The sequence below is a fragment of the Serinus canaria genome, chromosome 10, assembly GCF_022539315.1.
Source record: "Serinus canaria isolate serCan28SL12 chromosome 10, serCan2020, whole genome shotgun sequence".
Classification (NCBI taxonomy): domain Eukaryota; kingdom Metazoa; phylum Chordata; class Aves; order Passeriformes; family Fringillidae; genus Serinus; species Serinus canaria.
In genome coordinates this window covers 18,621,125-18,635,761 of record NC_066324.1, presented here as the reverse complement: position 1 = coordinate 18,635,761, position 14,637 = coordinate 18,621,125, and the positions used below count along the sequence as shown (strand labels likewise).

At 41.7% G+C, this 14,637-nt stretch overlaps 1 protein-coding gene across 15 annotated transcripts in view; it reads left to right on the top strand.

Annotated features, from left to right (window-relative positions):
• HERC1 (HECT and RLD domain containing E3 ubiquitin protein ligase family member 1) overlaps window positions 1-14,637 on the top strand; it is a 101,514-nt gene that overhangs the window by 8,093 nt on the left and 78,784 nt on the right. For 8 of the 15 annotated variants that reach the window (XM_050978496.1, XM_050978489.1, XM_050978490.1 and 5 more), the window contains exons 2-4: window positions 864-1,037; window positions 2,667-2,801; window positions 2,897-3,095. The exons of 2 other annotated variants lie outside the window; for them this stretch is intronic. The gene's annotated coding sequence lies outside the window, so the exon portion shown is untranslated. Of the gene's footprint in view, window positions 1-863; window positions 1,038-2,666; window positions 2,802-2,896; window positions 3,096-11,041; window positions 11,184-11,621; window positions 11,699-14,637 lie in introns of those variants that run through there. 5 more of the 15 variants (XM_050978483.1, XM_050978487.1, XM_050978485.1 and 2 more) reach the window with 5 other exon arrangements.

The window sequence follows — 14,637 nt, the reverse complement described above, 5'->3', positions numbered from 1 at the left end:
TGTACAGGAATGAACTTTGGTTTGAAAATTCAAATGTCCCACATTAGTGTGTGGAAAGATGGACAGGCAGATACCTGCCCTCCCTGTTATTTCACTATTGTTTTGCCTAATTATCTTCCTGCTCCATGTGCTTGACAGCCTAATCTCTTCTTCAGTGCCCAGCTCTGGTACAGTTTCATCCCTGTAATTCCCTGGTAGGGCATGGGATCATAAGATAAACCCTAAGACTGGGTGTGTGCAGGGGTCCTGGCAGAGGGGTGCTGGAGAGCATCACTACAGGTCCTCACAGGGTTTCTGCACAAGAGTTGCCAGTAATGGATAACCAGCAAGCAGAGTAGTCTGGGTTGATGGGTGTTGTGTCAGGGAGCTTCCTTTTTGCCCAGGCCAGCAGGATTAGGCTTCTGTTTTTGGAAAGGCCTGGTGTAAGTGATCACTCTCTCTTTCACTAATTGTACCAGTGGATTTATAAAAGTTTTCCACGTAATACTTTGTCCTTTGAAATCTGGAGGCAAGACCCAGCAAAGTTTCTTCAGGCTACCTTCTCTTTCAAATCCTGAGCAGGGGTTTCCTCTCAGCATTCTCAATCCATATGTCCCAAATTACTTTCCTGCAAACTGCTGCTGCTGTGAATGGTACTTCTACATTACCTTCCTCTAGTGTTGATTCCTTGTTTTCCCAGTAGCATTTCAGCTTTTAATTCAAGGAGGACACCCTTACATGAAGTGCGTAACGTAATAGAAAGTGTTGTCCATGTTGATTCAACTGCCTTGCTGCTTTTGCTTTAGCTGGGTCATGACTGTTGCATTGCTTCTAAAGTGTGGCCAAAGTAAATGACTGGGGTTTTTTTTTTGTTTTTTCTTCAGTCATGAACTTTAAAAATCGTTCTTCCAGCAGCACGTGAACAATAATATTATTTTGTATTGCTTTATTCAACTGCTGCATTGAAAGGATGACATTGGTTTTGGTGTATGTTTCTTAAGATGCCTGTTACATGGAAGAAGAGCTAAGGACATTTCTTGGAGGAGTAGCATTTCCAGGTATTTAAAATAATTTGTTCTCTGTTGCATATGGCTATACATCTGACAGAAAGCTTGTGAATGATGGTGGGCTAGTTAGAATCCCAGCATTGAAAATATTGCAGACAAAATAAAATACCAAACTGTCTCACTTCTGTGCCTCCCCCAACTGCTCTGTTACACTCAGCTGATGCTGGAGCTTCTCTGCCCGAGGAAGTGAAAGAGCACTGACGTGGGACACATTGCCTTTCCAAGCACCAGGTCACAGTGTTCCACTGGAGCTCCTCTGTGCCAGGCTAAAGGACACACATCTCCCCGGCAGTGCAAGGCAGCGGCTGCTGCGCTGGTCATGTTGCGTGTACTGAGCAGAGGCCAACTAGAATAAAGTGTGTTTGCAGACTGGCTGGCCTTGCAGTGCAGGGGGCTGGGTCACATGTTCACATGTTACTGACAGACAGAGACAAATTGGAAAATGTTCTTAGAAAGGGGGGAAAGGGTAGTGAATGAGGGCAGCAGGGGAATGACACTGAGGAGAAGCTGGGAGAGGTGGGAAAGGGTCACTGTATTGGATGGTGTGGGCAGCAAACATTAGGGGAGGTGTAGGAGGTGGCAGTGGGTGTGGGCCAATCCACTGTCCTTAGGCATTGTCCATGTACCATGTCCTTCCAGTACGGTAGGAGTTTTGATTCTGTGACACCCCACAGCAACAGAAAAGAGATGCCTATTTTCGTTCCCATGTCACCATGCTGAAATTCTGGCACCCTTCTTATCAGTAGGTTTAATTCCATAGCTTGGACTTTGTTCTCAGCACCAATATTCAGCACAGGATAACCTCACTGAAATACAGATGTGAGAGCAGGACCAAAAAGGATCCCAAAGCCTCTCCTCACTCAAAGGCTAGCACAGCAGGCATCTAATTGTACATTGATATGGCAAACTCTATATGTGATAGGAGAGAGTAGGAACTTGGTGAGTGCTTCAGCTGGAAGCAGAAAACTGACATAAAGAATTTCTAAGCTAATTCAAAAAATGATCCATAAAGTTCCAATAGTGATGACTTACATCCCATCCTGCAAATTACTCAGAGGATGTATTGATGGACTATTCTTTAGGACACCAGCTTAATAGGATGCTCTTTGCAGCCCTTTTTGTGCAAAGGGCAGAGCTTTCTATTAATCTAGCCAAACATTTCTACATAATGGAACTGCTTTCCATTTCAAAGCAAAACTTGGGGTTATTTTGTGTTTTTCTTTTTCTCTTGGGGGAATTCCAGGCTTTTTTTAAACAAAAAGAGAAATCTACTAAGGTGTGTTGGGTAGTAGTTTGGTTTCACTCTTGGGAAGAAGAGTGAAAGGTTTTAAATGTTATTTTCCATGTGATATTGTAATAAAATTGATTTAACACTATGTAGAGCTTGATACAGTCCATTTGGAGAAAATTCAAAAGTAGGTGTAGGATGGGGTTTTAAATTAATTGATTGTTGTGTATTTGCCTTGATCTTTTCTTACTTCCTCCTTTTTTTTTTTTCCTTTTAATCACTTTTATAGGCTCTTACCTGTTTTCATAATTCATGTTGTATAATTGGCTGAAGTGTTTATTAGTGTTTAATGATATAAATGTTTTAACTCATCTCTTTTCTGGGTAATTTAGGACTGAATTAGCTATGTCAAAGAGGAAATGTCTGTTGGATGCTCTGTGATTCTGTCTTTCAAGTCCAGGACTTCATGGCACATACAAATCCAGAACATATGTGGAAGGAGCTCTGGGCTTTTGGGTTAAACCCAGGTATTGGAAAAGTTGCTCCATTTGTCTAGGCTTAGTTTTGACCTCTCTGAAATGAAGATGATGATAGCATTCCAAGTGAAATGTTTTTTTTCCAGTATTCATTTGGAAAGTGACCTTTACACTTCCGAGTCTCCCCTGTGAGTGGGTGCACTCCTTGCCCAGCAGCAGCCAGGCATTGTGGTGAAGGCAGCCCAAGGAGCTGTGTGGGACCAGAAAAAGCAGTTTGGAACTTTACCAGTCCCTTCTACACAGACCACTATGAGCAGGCATTCTCTTGTAAAAGGAGAATATCAGGTAACATGCTGAACTGAAACACAGCCTGTGCTAGACATATTGGGATGAGATAACTCTATCCTATTTGTTCATTTCCCCCCCATCTAAGGGAAAGAGGATTCTTTTTGAAAAATACTGTGAGATCTCAAAGTGAAAGGTATGAGAGGGTATTATTTGTCTTGTGGTGTTTGCTGGGAAAAAAATTGAATGCAAGAACAAATGGAATGAGAGGAAATGTGAAAACAATGGAAAGAGAAAAACTGCTTTTAGCCTTACAGAGTAGTCATTGATTCATGAAAGCACAAGGATAATTCCTCATTGTACAGCTTTTGGACAACAGCTGGAATATTCACTTTGAGTTAAAGACCAGAAAAATGTTAATGAACTGACAGAAGCCAAAGAAAAGTCAGTAAAAAACCCCAGCAGTCAGAGGACTAGATAAATACCTGTTAGGAAAAGGGAGGGAAAAGTAGTGAAATGGTGGAATGGAGCATGAGCAAGGAAGACACATAGGTGTCAGAATTGAAAAGAAAGATAAACTCAGAGAAAAATCTATTGCTTTTGTGGCTCAAGTTCAGAAAGACTAATTCTGGGGCAAAAATAGAGTTCTAAGTTTAGGGTTTTTTCCATAAAAAGATTTTTTTGAAATCTGATTTATTCTGAAGAATTATCTAGATAATGTGGAAAAATAAATTCTTTCTAAAAATGCTAAACAATGCTTTTGAATATGCTGTACAGACGAAAGGTTTTTCAGTATCTTTCAGGCCTTCAGGTTTCATGTGGCACAATGACCTGAATACTGTGTGTAATCATGGTCTTGGAATGTTGCTAATATTGAGGACAGCTCTCTTTTTTTATGCATTTGTATTCTGCAAAGAAAACCTAACTCACGATTATAAAAAAAAAACAAAAAGCTTTTCCTAGGTTTAATATTTGCCTTTTTATGAGATTATTATATATTCTGACTTTCAAAATTAAATTCTTGATGAAAGAAATGATGTATAGGATCTTGCATGGAAAAAATGTGGTAAAAAATAATAATAGTTTGCATTTGTGCGAAAAGATTAGAGTAATTTGAAAGCAGGTCCGTGCCAGTACTTAGATGTATAACTTACTTCAGAGAGAAATAATGAGGAAGTGGACTTAGGGTCAGATGGCCTCAGTGAAAAAAACTGAAGCTTTTTGCTTTACTGAAGCCCTCTAAATAAAGGCTTTTTTTCTGGTTATGGAAATGGGGACTGGGTCAATGCTGTGCTTGTGAATTGCATAAACTTTAGTCTTTATTTCCTAAACTTTTCACCTGTCTTGGATTACATTGAAGAAACTAGAACGATGCTTGCTCGAAACAGCTCAAGTGTTCCTTTGCTACTGAGCCCAGTTTGATATTATGCAACTCTCTGTGAATATTAACTGGTGCAACCCTGCAGGTGCTCCCTTTTGGGAGGGCTCCGAGGTTGCTGGGGATGCACACAGCTCTTGCGTGCTGTATTTGGCAGAGCTTGGGTCCATCCCCCCATGTCCTGCCAAGAGCAACTGGTCTGTTTGCTCCTGTTTCTCCAGGGCCATGGAGGCTGGGTAACCTCTCCACTTGAAATGCAAAGGGATGGGGAGTCTCCAGTAGTAAGCACAAAGGGGTTGTTAGAGCCCTGTGCTGCCTTTTTTCCTTTCTTCCATTCAAAGGTCTTGCTCACCGAGTAGGAAAGACTAAAGGGTGTGGGAGGGGAAAGCAATAGTGACAGGCACTTTTCTTTTCCTGACTGTATTGCTGAAAGCATGGGAAGTGGAGACACACTACAGGGTTGTGCAACAGGGGTTTTTAAAGCAGAGCACCAAAATTTGCTCATGAGACCTCAAAGGAATTGTGAACAACCCGTAAGCATGCAGCTAGGAATGGCAATCCTATGAATGATACTTCAACAATTGGCCATTCTGTTTTGTTGTTTAGTACTCTCCATTATTTTTATGCAAATAGGTGTTATTGTGACACAGTATTTAAGCTGCACTGTAGCTGTGTACTGAATGCTACCATATTGACTGAATGCTACCATATTGAGGTAATGAGAATTACTAATCCTCTTGAAGTCCTAGTAACCTGCTGGCCACATATGCTCAAAATGTTTCATATCCATGCATAGATTAGTGTGGAATTAGTCTTGTGTATGAATTCAGTTGTTACTTAGTTGCTCACACATAATCCTTCTAATTTCCCCAATATATTATCATTCATTGTCTTCCAGTGCAAACTTCTCTTGATTCCCACGCCTTTTCCCCAGTGGTTCACTGGAATGTTTCCTGTCTTGGCTTGGTCAAGGGCATTTCTGAGGTGTGGACCCTTGATACAAAGCTAGGCTGAGCGAAACAGTTTGAAAGAGTTACCAGCTAGCTAAAGAAAGGGAGAGGTGGCCATGGATTGAACTAGATCTTTGTCCTGGTTTAGGGCAAATTTGGGAGAGAATCCTCAAAAAGGGGCCCCTCCAAAAACAAATCCAAACGGCCCCTCCCCCCCAACCGGTTCGGGAAGAATCGCTCGGAGGGAGGTGGAAAGAACCTGTTTATTTGACAATCACAGCACCCCCCAGCACACAAAATGAACAATACCAGATGACACCACTTTCACCGCTCTGAAACAGATGACAAATTCAGAAAGTCTCTCCTGGGGCTGGTCGCTGTTATCAGTTCCTCCGGCTCTGGGGCAGCTGCTGCAGCCACAAGGTGCAAACTCTCTCTCCGTGTTTCCAAGTCCCAGTCCGGAGCAGGTTCGGCAGGTCCAAACAGGAGAGGGGAAACAGTCCAGGAAGGAATTTGGACTGTTTAGCTAAATTAACTAATGAGAAGAGGGAAAAGAGCAAGAGCAAGCAAAATCAAAGCAGAAGCGAAGCAGAAGCAAGAGCAAAGGCAAAAAGCAGAACAGCAGCAACATGTACTGGTGCTATCTGTATGTCCCTCCGAGTGGCTGATAAGAGGCCCAAAACAAAACTCTCACTCTGCCAGTCTTAAAGGCACAGAACATAATATCCAGCATAAATTACACACACACGAATGGGGATAACAGCATCCTAATGTCACCCGAGCACAATCTTAAATTTGAGGTTACTTCAGACTGGTTCCTACCCTGCATTTCACAGTTGTGTCCAACAGTAGAAGAAAAGAAGTGACATGACTGCCTGCAATCCTGAGCTCTGAAATTGCTGATTATGTGGCACTGATGATTTGTACTGGGGTAAGAGCCAGCTGACCGTGTGGATGTGGCTTTAGATTGCTTTCTAATAAATAACACTTAGTATGGCTCAGTTTGATATGAATAGGAACTGCCAGAGGAACTGTCACTCCAGATCAGGAGTCAGAAGATGAAATTAAGGGCTGACACAGATGCATATATTTCAGTGCCTTCATATTTGGCATCCCTGCCCAGGCAAATGATCTAATAACAGCTCCCCTCACATAGCTTGGATCCACAGGAAAAGAGCTAGTGTTGTCACGAGTAACATATAGAAGACATAGGTGAATGTCTAGCTAAAAATAATTTTTCCATGCATTTCATAGATTAGTGTAGGTTGGCTTTAGTCATGTTTTTTACTGCTTGCAACCGCTCTGTCCACACCTCCTCGGGGACTGCCACAAGCTCCTTACCTCATCTTTTGATTGGCAAACTTGCCTCCCTTTTGCCTCTTGTGAATTGTGAGCCATGAGAAGAGCCTTGCCTTTGAATGAGCCCTCACAGAGATGATGGCTTCGAGAGTGTTTTTTATTGGGATAAGTCCACAATACAGGACTTCTCATATTTCTAAACACTAAGAACGTAACTGCTTTGGGCGAATCTGGGTTCTGTTATGGTTAAGTAACTGACCAGGCAGATCACTCTGATTTTAATTGCTCCTGGGGGTAATAAAGCTATACATAGAGACCTATATGCAAGAGAGGGTCACAAGTAATAATTTGGTGTCTTCTATCCAATCAAGTTTTGTTCGGTATCATTTGTTCAGATTTGGGATCTTTCTTTTTTTTTCCGTTGACCATTTATTAACTGGTGGCACAGAAACATTCAATGTCCTTTGTTGTAATTGTTGTCCCATTTCTGTATAAAATTTTTCTGAGTCACATCCCAAACCATACAGACTCCTTTCATTGCCATGACAACAGCAAGGCATTCCAATGTTAGCAAAGTCTGTTGGAAAAAGAGAAGTCAGTAAAATCAAAACACAGTTAATTGAGGTATTTAATATATAAATTCCCATTTTCTGTAATGATCCAAAATTATTCTGCATTGTGGAAAAGTAGTTGAGAATAAGCCCTAGATAAATAGCATAGCATCATGCTGGATGTTGGGTCTTGTCCTAGGCACTGCATTATAAAAGAAGATCTTACAAAAATAGTGAGAGTGGAATTGCTCATAGCTCTGGTGAAATGTTTGGATCATAAGAGGATGAAGAGTTAAATGTGGTTACTAAAAAAGTAAAGGATAATTATTAACAGTGAGAAAAATGTTTGATGTTAAATTGTGTGTTATTCTGTCATTATACCTTTCTTTTCATTGCTTAATATTTAAAGTACATTTGATGGGATTATGTAACAGTACATTTTAAACTAATAAATAATTCAGTAACTCATGCAAAGTAGTAGGGAATCATTGATGTAAAACAGGTCTTGTAGAGCTAAATGCTGGAAGAAATCTGCCTTAGTCCAAGTGAAGCTGGGAAGGAGGAAAACTGTGGGTGGGACTTGAGAGGTCTGCATCATGAAGGATTATTTCTGTTTTAAAGAAGAGGTGAGAGCACAGAGACAACAGAGGTATTATCTACAGCCTCCTTTCTCTTGAAACCCCCATGATCAATCATACGGGCTTTCTCTTGGCCTCCCTCTATGCTTTGAAGGTAGGATGGAAACTATTTTGGAAATAAAAATGGTGGATGAGTGTCCGGCAGTCAGGGACATTAGGGGCTGAATTCTTGAGATTTGTAGTTTTGAATACTTCTGCTTATGCTTGCTGTGAAGGGGAGAGAAAAGGATGAATGATGTTGCCTACTGAAAAGCTGTGATTCAGGTATTCCTGGCCTATGTCTAGGTGTGTCCCATAAAACTCTTCTCAACATTTTGTTACATTCACCCTGTTAATATATAGCTGCAGGTGGCTGGAGGGCTCATCTTTCCTCTGGTATGTCCTCAGGGTACCCAAATGAGTTTCAGGAGGCTCTGCAATTTCCAAAGGGTGCAAGTGCTATCTTTTCATTTAATCATAATTGACTCTCAGATAAGGTGGCTGAATTGTGGTGACAGCCATTGGTAGTGTCAGAGCAAATCTAGACTTGTTCCCCTTATTTATGTCCTTATTTTCACACCTACTGGAGCTACTGTAGGCTAGAATGCTGTTTGCCTTGTTTGGGTTCTCAGTAATTCTCACAATACTTGCCTGCTTAGTACAGAGTGATGGACTAGACCTTCTCATCCTGCATCACTTGCCATGCTAGGTTTTATTCAGTTTGGAAGCTCCTGAGTCCAGCTGGCTGTAGATGCAGACAGTAGCTCAGGCACTGGGGGTCTAGCTCTGAAGGAGAAACTGTGGAAGTCACTTGACTTATCAAAGATTGTAGTTAATATTAAATATTAACAGTTTCTATCTAATAAACACGCTTCATGTGAGAATTCACAAAGATGCTATTCATAGCAATAGATACTCATAGCATTGCCACAGCAATGGTCCTCCAGTGTAACTTCAATTCTGAGATCAGTGAGCCTCTGGAAACAGCCCCTGTACCTGCATCCAGCCCTACTACCTGCATCCAGGCAAATGGCAAGGGGAGAACCTTGACTCTCAGTACTGCAGAGTGATTGATGGGCTGGGTAAAGACTTGACAAACAAAACAGAAATCCTTGTGGTTTTGTGAACTTAATATTTAAGTGTACGTAACTTAAAAGAATTAGACATTTGTGAACCTAAGAAATTCCTTGAGAATTATACAATGTTTGGCTGCAGGTGGAGCCTTCAAGCCATAAAAGCTGCAGTTAATGATAAGGTTTTGTCTTCATGTTGGGATTAATGTGTGTGGGCGAGGGCCATGTGAACATGGAGAAGAGCACATCCTGCTGAGTGTGTGTTTATTCTTCTTTCTCTTCTGTGGAATGGCAGATCTGCTGGACATGTCTGCACTGAGTGTGTTTTCATGTATCTGTTGATTTTTTAAAGTTTGTTTCTTATACAGCATCCTTTAGCTGTCATATTTGAAATACTTAAGGAATGCTTTAAAATGTTTTTATAGTTTACCCCTATTTTGATGGTATTTGTTAGCATAGGTGGTCTCATCAACAAAGAAGGTGCTCATTCACAGCAGAGTTTGACTATGATTTTAGATAAAAGATTAGCTGGTGTAGTTAGAGGTACAAAACAAAACAAAAGAAATCTTACAACTTATTGAACAAAAATGGGTTATCTTGACCATTATCCTCTGAGTTGATATTACATGGGTAAATTGCTAACAGAGACTTTTTTCTTAAGTCTGTGATTTTTAGCTTGGTTGGGTCAGACTTTTCAAAGCAAGGCATTTGAGTTTTATTCTGATGCAAAACGTTGTGCATCCCTGAGTTGCCTTTTAGGGGGCAGAATGAAAAGCCATCAATACATGGGATGTGTCTCCAAAGTGGTCAGTGACATTTAGTCCAATTTTGGTTGGAACTTTTGTCATGAAATGCAACAGTCCCTCCAGGGAGCTGAGCTCTACCATTAGGGACCTCCCTAACACTTCATAACTCAGAATAAAGCATTAAGGCTAATGAGGAGAGATCCAGGAAACGTAGGCTATAGGACAAGAACATAAGGATGGGATTGCTGATCCACTGGCACCGTGTCTGATCCAGCCATCAGCCCATGCCTTGGGAAGGAAAGGCAGGAGCAAGCACAGAGGAAAGTGTCTCCAAATATTGTAGGGCTTTCTGTGGGCAGGGGCATTTTTCAACCAGAGGATGGATTTTTTCTTTCCTGTATTTTTCCAGTCTCTTTTTGAGTCCAGGTAAACTTCTACTACATTTTGTCCTGAATCAAGGTGTTCTACAGCTTAATTATACGTGAATGAAGAAACAGTAATTCTTTTCCTTTTTCTGAATTTTTCATCTACTAGTTCCTCTTGTTCCCTTCTAGCTCTTTCACTGGAAGAGCATAAACGTTATTCCCTGTTCACCTATTTCACATCATTAATTTATGTAAGCTTCCATTGTATTCCTGACTTAGGCTGATGTACTCAAACATATGCAGTCCCTTCTTGCAGAGTTTTCCTCTTGCTTCTTGTATGTTTTCCCATTTTCTTAGTCTGTGAATGTCTACTGATTCAGGCATGACATCCCTAATATTGTATGGACTATGCCAGTTCATGTGGGTATAACTGAGATTTCTCACTCTGTTGCCGCTGTGGCCTCCCTCATCTTGGTGTGCTGTTGTTGCTGCCACCGTCTAAGCCTGTGACGATGTTCACTGCATCCTTTATCCTTCTTCAGACTTGGAATTTCATTCTTCAGTGACAGTTTTAATATTTGCTGTTATGTTGTTCATTTTGTTTAAGCGAACACTTTAATATACTCCTGCTTGTCCTCTAATGTGATTCGTTCTGCCTTTTCTGCACTTTTTGTCCCTGCATACGGCATCCATTTCTCTTCACTTAAATGTCCAATACATCAATTCCATCAGGATTACGTGCTTCGTTTCCCTGACCTGTTTCTTTGGTCGTTTTTATGCAAAAGCATTGGTCTGCTCTTCCTCACGCTTGCAGAAGACCAATAAACCGCACTGTCTGGGCACTGTCTCCATTCCCAGTGCTTCCCCTCTGCCGGACAAGCCGCTCCCGCCGCAGGCTCCGCCGCCGCTCCGACCACGGCAGCGAGCTGCGCGTGCCCGCGCACGGGAGGCTGCGGCGGGCGGAGGCGGGGAGCAGCCGGCGCTCTCGCGAGAACCGCGCGGTAGCCCCGCGAGATCGGCGGCTCCCCGCCCGCGTCATGTTTTCCCTGTGACAATCCGGGCCGGGAGGACGCGGCTCCCGGCGGGATCTCCGTGCTCGGCTCTCCGCGCCCCGCCGGTCCCGCGGGGCTCCCGGGCCGAGCGCCGCCGCCTCCCCCCGCCGCTGCCTGGTGAGCGCGCGGCCGCGTGGGGCTGAGGAGCGCGGGCAGGGGAGGGAGGCCTGGGCGAGCCCAGGGCCGGGATGGCTCTCCCTGCGCCCTCCCCGCCCGACGACACCTCGGGGCCGCAGCTACAGCCGCGGGCGTCCGGGAGCGGGGGAAGGTGCAGGCGGCCGTGAGGAAAAGGGGAGGCAGGTGGGGCCGGTCGGGTGTCACTGCCCTGTTGCTGAGGGAGGAAGAAGGAAGGGCGTCCCCCGGCAGCTCTTCTCCCTTCATGGGGGCTTTTTGTGCCCTTTCAAAGCGGCATAAACTGTTCGAATTCTGCATTGTGCTTCGGCTGAGGTCCTCGGAGCCCGTGCTTTTTCCCCATGAACCTTATGGATGCTGTTGTAGTGTTGCCGTGCATTTTCCTCTAAATGTTAAATGTATCTCTGGCTACGTGCATCCCAGGTGGACCCGGCAGGTGTCACAAAATTCAGTCTGAAATTTGTCATGTTTGCCTTCATCAACTGTGTGCATGACTGTAGGTAGGTGTTCCTTCTATCTCCAGACCTGTCATTTGAATTGCACCATCTTCCTATGGCATGTTTGTTGGCTCTTGCTTGCAATATTGAAACATTATATATATGCTTTTACTTAGAGATGATTTATTTTGTATTTCAAAGTGAAGTCCTAGCAGGTGTTTTGTTGTTTTGTTTTGGTTTTGTGTTTTTTTTTTTTTTTAAACTGCATATGGTTAATTTCATTGAGATGTTGCTGTACACAAGCTGCTTTTCATCTTTTTTAAGGGGCAGAATCTATAGTTATGCCCTCTCCCTTTCACGGTATATAAGAGAGGTTTAGTGCAGTTGAAACATTTTATTTTCTGTTGTCATATACTTAAGCTGATTGTTTCCCCGTGAGTGGTGTAATTTCTTGTAGCTGGAACCGTGTGCTCTCTATATATGTAAACATATCCTGTATGTGTCTGTATATGTATATGTGTATGTTGTCTTATGACGTTGATTAGATTTGTAGTTTAGCGGAGTGTTCTTCTATGCTGGTATTTCTTGATAAAACCTCAGTTTACATGTGCTGGATTTAATGCTCCTTGTTAGAGACCCCATGTATACCATGTCTGCACCATTGGGATGTGGGATGGTGGAGGACTTGGATCTCAGTGTTAATTCACATAGTTTTGGGGGAAATTATAATAGGTATTTAATCTGGAAAGGTAAGCTTTGTACCTGGTCAGTCTACTACTACTTTCCCATTCTGAGAGGAATCTGTTTTTTGTGTGAAAATTAAAAGCTGTACAACGTTGTGCTACAGGACAGAATGGCATTGCCAGTCTCCTGTAGCCTTGCACCTGGGAGGAATTTGTTAGGTGGCTCTATCACAGTGGTTGTGTTTTAAAATGAAACATCTTAAAGCTTTTTGTCTCTGAATGCAAACCTGTAGTGAGGTTTTCCTCACTGCTCCTGTGTTCTTATTTAACTGTATCATGTATATTTTGTTCTTTGAACATTAAAACTAAATGAGTTTAGGGGGTTGGAAATATGTAAGTTGAAGGGGAAGGAGGTGGTCCTGAAATTTTTTTTGGAAACTGTGTAAAGGAGGCGTTTATCTAATTGTTAATTAAGCATAGGGATGTCAAGTCTTTGACTTATTTTTGCCAAGAGACTGCTTGGCATAGTAAGAATATAACACAGTATTTTTTATTCATTTAACCTGTGAATTGAAAAATAGTTTAACAGTGAAAACTTGTTCTGCTGTTTCAGAACTGTATTAAATAGATAGTAGTTGATTAAAGATCTTTTTTGGGTTTTGCCTTTAGTTTACCAATCTGAGGTAGCCATAAAGTTTATTTTTCAAAGAAAGCAGTAGAGGGGTGCTCTGCAGAAGCATATTAATATTTTAAATTGTTAATAATATTAATATTTTAAATTATCGGTACTGACTGGAGTAGGACCATTTTAAGGATAGGGAAAGCTACATATTAAATTAGCAGTAATATTTGTGTTTGAGTAGTAAAATTATGTATATTTAAGACGTTAAGACACATGTAGTATTCCAATTTTTCTTTCTGTTTTCAGTTTCTGTTATTATTCTTCTAATACTCATGGGTAGAGATGTGCTCATTCCCATTTTAAAAATAAGTAATGGAGACAGAAATTATGTGTGTTTTAGGTTGGCTTGGTGGAGCAGGCATTTGGTTTCTGGTCATAGATTGTTAGGAAGTCATTAGCCTTTCACAGCACCGGCCTTAGATCCTGTACAGATACTTAATCTTCCTCTGTTCATGTAACTTGAGATATTTTTTTTATCTTGCACTGGTGTGTTTTAGTTAAAAGTAGGATGCAATTCTCTGTGGCTGTCTTTGACTTCCTGCTGTCAAAGTCGTGGTAGTGAATGATGAGTACCGTCCTGGTTGTGTTTGCTCTGATTGGCTCTCAGAAGTACTCAAACTCTGAAATTGCTGCCACGGTTTCTTTTTGTCTGTCTCCCTTGCACTGACTGACAGTCAAGTGGAACATTCAAATCTAGTAGGTGTTAACTCTTTAAAAACATCTGAAGTAGCCCTCAGAAATTGAAGCTCTGCTGTCACAGGGCTGCTTGAAATGAGTGGCAGTGTGCTGCAACTGCTTGCTGTGCATTAGAGTCATTCAGAATAACCCTTGTAACTTCTTAAAATGAAAAAAGAAAACAAAGCCAGTCTGTAGCCCAGTGGCTACAGGATTTGCCCATCAACAGCAAGTGTAACTGTGACCTTGGAACTGGCCAGGTATATTCCCTGGCCTGTTGTGATTGACCTGATGTCACCAAGCTATTTGGGAGAATGTTCAGGTGGCTCAAGCAATCATCTTCTCTGCTGGAAGTTGGAATTAATTTGCTGCTTAAAGAAGAGCCTGCAGTTTGAGTCCTCCTTACTAGTAATGATTTTTTCTTTTGCTGTCGGGACTAGATAATACTGAAAATTCATTCTCAAAACATTTCCTTACAAATGTGTGAATTTACACAACAGAAGTTTCTTTTTCAAGTAGTTATAATAGGAGTTCTCTGAGTCAAGAAATGCAAATGTTAACGGGAAGTGTTAACACAAAGGGGCATCCACAACTTAGCTGGGCAACCTGCTCCAGCATCTCACCACCCTCATTGAGATGTTTCGTCTTTATATCCAATGTAAACCTACTCATATTCAATTTAAAACCATTTCCTGTTTTCCTGTCACTGCAGGCCCTGTTAACAGGTATCTCTCCCTTGCTCTTATATGCCCCCTTTATATATAGATATATATATAGATCTATCTATTTATCTATCTAAAGGCTGCAGTCCACCTTTCTGCTTACATACAGCTAACTTGAAAGTTGAAAGTGTTTGAATTTTGACTGTCTGTATATATTTCACTCTCCTGTCTGTTGCTGAATTTTCAAGTAATGATTTCTAGTAAATACATCTTTAAAACTTCTGTAGTTTTTGCAAGAAA